Source organism: Pomacea canaliculata, linkage group LG1 (genome assembly GCF_003073045.1).
Source record: "Pomacea canaliculata isolate SZHN2017 linkage group LG1, ASM307304v1, whole genome shotgun sequence".
NCBI lineage: Eukaryota > Metazoa > Mollusca > Gastropoda > Architaenioglossa > Ampullariidae > Pomacea > Pomacea canaliculata.
The window spans coordinates 27,786,432-27,791,736 of NC_037590.1; the positions used below are offsets into that span (position 1 = coordinate 27,786,432).

Here is a 5,305-nt window from a genome sequence, read left to right on the forward strand (position 1 = left end):
TTGTCACACTTTGTTGTTGTACGGTTGATTGTCGGTTCGGTCTGGTCGTTCATTTGCAGCGCATTGAACTCTTGTCTACATGTGAAAATGCACCTTACAAATCCCACAATCATCATCATCATCATCATCAGAACGAAAATAGAGTAGAGGTGATCATTAATGATTATTAGAAATATGTTTTTTAATCTCACTAATCCCTTAGATTATTATTTGGCGAATATTTTAAGTTTACTAACATTTCTGAAAAGCATTATTTTACTAACGTGGTAAACGTACACCAAACATACATACATCAATTTTACTCTTTTTTGTTGTTTTTAAATCATTTTGATAAGTCTTTATTTATGACCAAAGAATATTCGTCGCTCTAAAGAGTGAATTTCCGTTACTACAAGTTGTGGAATCCACTAAGCCGCAGCCTTTATAGGTCAAAACAAGATCAGACGCGTGTGATGACAACACCAGTAATGCATTCAAGAGAACGGAACAGATATTCATGTCCCAGCAGAGTGTCCCTTCATCTCCCAAGGTTGATGGGTTTGTAGACTGGCAAAAGTTCGGCCAAGATGGCAAGCAACACATGTGCGCGATTAAACAGATGTTAATTCCTGTATAGCCGCCCATCATCTTCTTGTGCGCATCTGGAGAACATAGCAAGGGACACGTGCATAGGATAACAAATATCAACATAAGCAAGGTTATGACACCAACAGATTACTGGAAAATATGTAAGTGATAAAAATACATAAAAATAAGTAGTTAAATACCCAAGATTCGGTAGAGTTCATAGTCACGAGGACCATAAAGTTGTCTCCTCCCAACCGTCATCGCTCGGGTGTCCTGGCGGGTGGCCAGCGTGAAGACCAACAACAGGGCAAGAACAGTCTTCACTTGCATCGTGACCTTTAAACTGTCAACCTTTCGTCAAGCAGCTGTCAGCAAGAAGTGACAATGAGTGATAAGATGTGTGGCAGACAATGGCCGTTTTATAGTCTTCTTTTCTTTTCAGCTCAAGGTAGTGACGAGCATTTCACAACCGCGTTGTTGTGTAGTTGCACACTGCGTGCGTGCGTGTACTTATGTGTGTGTGTCTGTGTGAATATATCTGTAAGTCTGCTATAGTGCGTGTGTGCGTGAGAGCTCGACTTCACGGATCTTAGTTCAGGATTGAAGCCAAACAAGTAAATGTGTGTCTGTGAGATAGAAACGAAAAAAATGTATCTAGGAAGACGGTACAAGCGATCAGGAAAATACCGATGTAGCATCTCAACAATCTGCTGAACCCAAACCATCCCGACACTTAATTCTTTTACGAGTTGTCAGCATTACTGAAGAGAGATCGAAACCAGCATCTCGATCAGGACACTAGTCTTACTAATGAAAGGAACAGGGACTAATTGATGTTGTGTCCTCATCGCAACATCACCAGGCTGTGAACATGAGCACTGAACACGTGTCACTCTGCAGCCTCAGCCTCAGCATCTTCTTGAACCAACAGGGACGATGTCTCTTCCTCCAAGGCCTTGCTGTCGTGAACCACAGGTTTCTAGCTGACACTAGGTCTTTCATCATAAGCATCAATTTGGCTTTGTTTTAAATCTTGTTTCGGAGCTTGGTGGTATAATAAATAGCAAGCAAGATTTTTAGACACTTTATTTAATTTAGAGATGCAGAAAAAGACTGAAAACGTGTAAGTAAACTCGCAAACTTCACTCTTACAGCACAGACACATACATACATAAGGCCAAATACACATATTTAGTTTACACTCAGACAAATGCACACGCAGCTCTAGCACACAGACAAACAACCGTGTGTATTCATCTCTGTGCATCCATGAGTGAAGATGACAATTGTTTTTAACCGGAAAACCGCCAGAAGTGTGTCTATGAGATAAAAGTATTGCACACAGTTGTACAGGTTCTCTTTTTTTTTTCTTGGGATATGCCCGTGAGTGTGACCAGCAGTCTCAAAGTTCAAACTGTATGTTTGGAAACTGTAGTAAACACAAACTGTATTTTACAAAGTGTCAGAAAGTGTCATTGGACACGGTTTTGACTTCGTGCAATGGCTTTGAGTTCTCATCACAAACACACACCAGTCAACAACAGACGTTAGGATTGTTTGTTGTTATTTACACATTGTATAAGCCAGAGTATAAGCCAGTAGGAAATCTGGGACCGTCTGTTTATACAGTAAGTGTTGTTGTTGTTTTTTTGACATCACAAATTTGACCTGTGTGCTCGTGTTGATGTTTGTAGGCTCATCCTACAATTCTGGACTCAAGACTAATTTTTTTTTGTATAATCGTCATAATCATACAATTAATATTTCTTTACCCTTTCTTTTTTGTTTCTCTTGATTCCCATAGCATCTACTTCCTATATGCAACTTTTTCTTCGTCAACTTTGTTGTTGTACGGTTGATTGTCGGTTCTTTCTAGTCGTTCATTTGCAGCGAAAATCATGGAATATTAGAAACATGTTTTTTTAATCTCTCTAGTAGCTTACATTACTAGTGTGCGAATATTTTCAGTTTTACTAATATTTCTGAGAAGCATTATTTTGCTGTGGTAAACGTACACCAACCATACATACATACATCAATTTTACTGTCTTTTATATCTTTAATATCGTTTTTATAAGTCTTTATTTATGACCCAAAAATATTCGTCACTCTAAACAGTGAATATCCGTTACTACAAGTTGTGGAGTCCATCAAGCAGCAACATTTAAAGGTCAAAGCAAGATGAGATGTCGTGTGATGACAACACCAGTCATCCGTGCGAGAGAATGGCACACATCCAGCCGCCCAAGCAGTCTATATATATATCTATATAGCTCACGTTTATAGACTGGCAAGATTTCTCCCAATATTCAGGGCAACATTGGTGCGCGATCACACATTTGATTTTTGCTATTTCGTCGGGCATCATCTTCTTGTGCGCATCTGGAGAACATAACAAGGGACACGTGCATAGAATATAAAATAATCAACATAAGCAAGGTTATGACACCCACAGATAAATACTGATGGCTTTATACAAATAGTGTTACAGCAAAACTGTGTTTATAGCCTTTAACCATTATGTTCCCCAAAATTCTCTACTGTACGCATGCAGCAAGTTCAAATCCCAGCTGGTTAACCCATTGTCTGAGTAACCCGGAATGTTTCATGTGTTATAGACAGAGTATTGTCATGAAAAGTTGAGTTTTAACACCTTACACAGCCTTCAAAAATTTTCAAATATTTCACTGTGAACACGACTTCATTCTGTTATAAACATGACTCAGACATCTTATTGATAATGAGGCTGCTGATGATGATGATAATGAAGAAGAAGAAGAAGCAAGGGGTGGGGCAGGAGGAGACTATATTATTGCTGTACTTGCTAACTTCCAAAAAGTTGCAAACTGGGTTTGTTGTATATATTATGCAGTTTAAAATTATTTTCCGAAATAGGAAACTTGAAAATTAGTTCAGCTACATATGTTTTCTTTAACATTTTACTATTAAGAAAAATATGTAAGTGATAAAAAATACATAAAAATAAATAGTTAAATACCCATGATTTGGTAGAGTTCATAGTCACGAGGGCCATAAAGTTGTCTCCTCCCAACCGTCATCGCTCGGGTGTCCTGGCGGGTGGCCAGCGTGAAGACCAACAGCAGGGCAAGAACAGTCTTCAGTTGCATCGTGACCTTTAAACTGTCAACCTTTCGTCAAGCAGCTGTCACCAAGAAGTGACAATGAGTGATAAGATGTGTGCCAGACAACAGCGGTTTTATAGTTTTCTTTTCAGCTCAAGGTAGTGACGAGCATTTCACAACCGCGTTGTGTGTAGCTGAACACGTGGTATGTGCGTGCGTGCGTGTACTTACTTGTGTACGTCTGTGTGAATATATCTGTATGTCTGCTACAGTGCGTGTATTTATGTATGTGTGTCTGTGTGAATATATCTGTATGTCTGCTACAGTGCGTGTGTGCGTGAGAGCTAGACTTCCCAGATCTTAGTTCAGGATTGAAGCCCAGCAAGTAAATGTGTGTCTGTGAGATAGAAATGAAAAAAAGTATCTAGGAAGACGATACAAGCGATCAGGAAAATACCGATGTAGCAGCTCAACAATCTGCTGAACCCAAACCATCCTGGCACTTTATTTTTTTAGAGTTGTCAGCATTAGTGAAGAGAGATCGAATCCAGCATCTCGGTCAAGACATACTAGTCTTACTAATGACAGGAACAGGCACTAATTGATGTTGTGTCCTCATAGCAACATCACCAGGCTGTGAACATGAGCACTGAACACGTGTCACCATGAAGCCCCAGCATCAGCCTCAGCATCTTCTCGCACACAGGAAGCAGCAGGGACGATGTTTCTTCCTCCAAGGCCTTGCTGTCGTCATCCACAGGTTTCTAGCTGACACTAGGTCTTTCATCATAAGCATCAATTTGGCTTTGTTTTAAATCTTGTTTCTGAGCTTGGTGGCATTGTCGCGTAAACGCGGTCGGGCGCCGCAAGACTCGCTCTCTCACAGACGCACTCACAATCGCACAGACAAACAATCCAACGCCCGTCGCGAGCAACAAAGCCAATCACTCCTCAGTGAACATAAAACACGTGCACGAAGTTACACTACAAGACTAAAGTTTATTGGCGGCCGCAGAATGCAACCACCAACCCAACAAAGAAAGAAAAATACACATATATAAAACGAAAAACAACAACAAAGGAAAAGAAAAAGAGAACCCCACAGGTAGATCGCGGCGTCACGCCCTCGTCTACTGTCAAGCACACAGTCCTCGCGGCTTGAATCTCTGGGTTTCACCAACAGTCCGCTGACACCTCGGCGCAGGTCTGTTCGCACGCAGGTACACGTAGTTGGCTGGCCGACGGCAGTCCGTTAGTCCTCCGTCTGTCTGTTTGCTGCTTCATCCCACTAGGTTTAGTGAGCGGGTGTTTGAGCCTGCATAAAGTGGTGTGCATGAACAAAGTACTCTACGGACATGCATATAACATCACAAGGCTGGCCTCTCAAGCGTCCTTTGTGCCAAAACCAACAACAGCTTCGTCTGCTGTGACAGACGCAATTGCAACTTTACCTACACAAAGAGAATGCCCTGATAAAGACTACCCAAATAAAGATCCCACAAAAATATAGATACACCACATAAGTCTATACAACAATCTCTCAGCCTCAGTCGCTCACGCACTTCTCACACTTGCGCACCGGCCGGCCAGCCATTAGCCTGAAACACCCAATCGGCTCGTGACGCGTTGATTCTGCCGCACGCAGAAAACGCAGG

The 5,305-nt window shown here is 41.3% G+C and overlaps 2 long non-coding RNA genes across 2 annotated transcripts; both read right to left on the reverse strand.

Moving 5' to 3' along the window:
- Positions 1 to 304: 304 nt before the first annotated feature.
- Positions 305 to 1,036, reverse strand: LOC112572876. Its single transcript, XR_003101094.1, has 2 exons — positions 768 to 1,036; positions 305 to 641 (listed from the first exon to the last, which is right to left on the reverse strand). It is a non-coding gene; the product is annotated as an uncharacterized LOC112572876 (long non-coding RNA).
- A 1,585-nt stretch (positions 1,037 to 2,621) lies between these two features.
- On the reverse strand, positions 2,622 to 3,767 carry LOC112572882. The gene is made up of 2 exons (XR_003101098.1): positions 3,566 to 3,767; positions 2,622 to 2,949 (listed from the first exon to the last, which is right to left on the reverse strand). It is a non-coding gene; the product is annotated as an uncharacterized LOC112572882 (long non-coding RNA).
- Between the last annotated feature and the right edge of the window lie 1,538 nt (positions 3,768 to 5,305).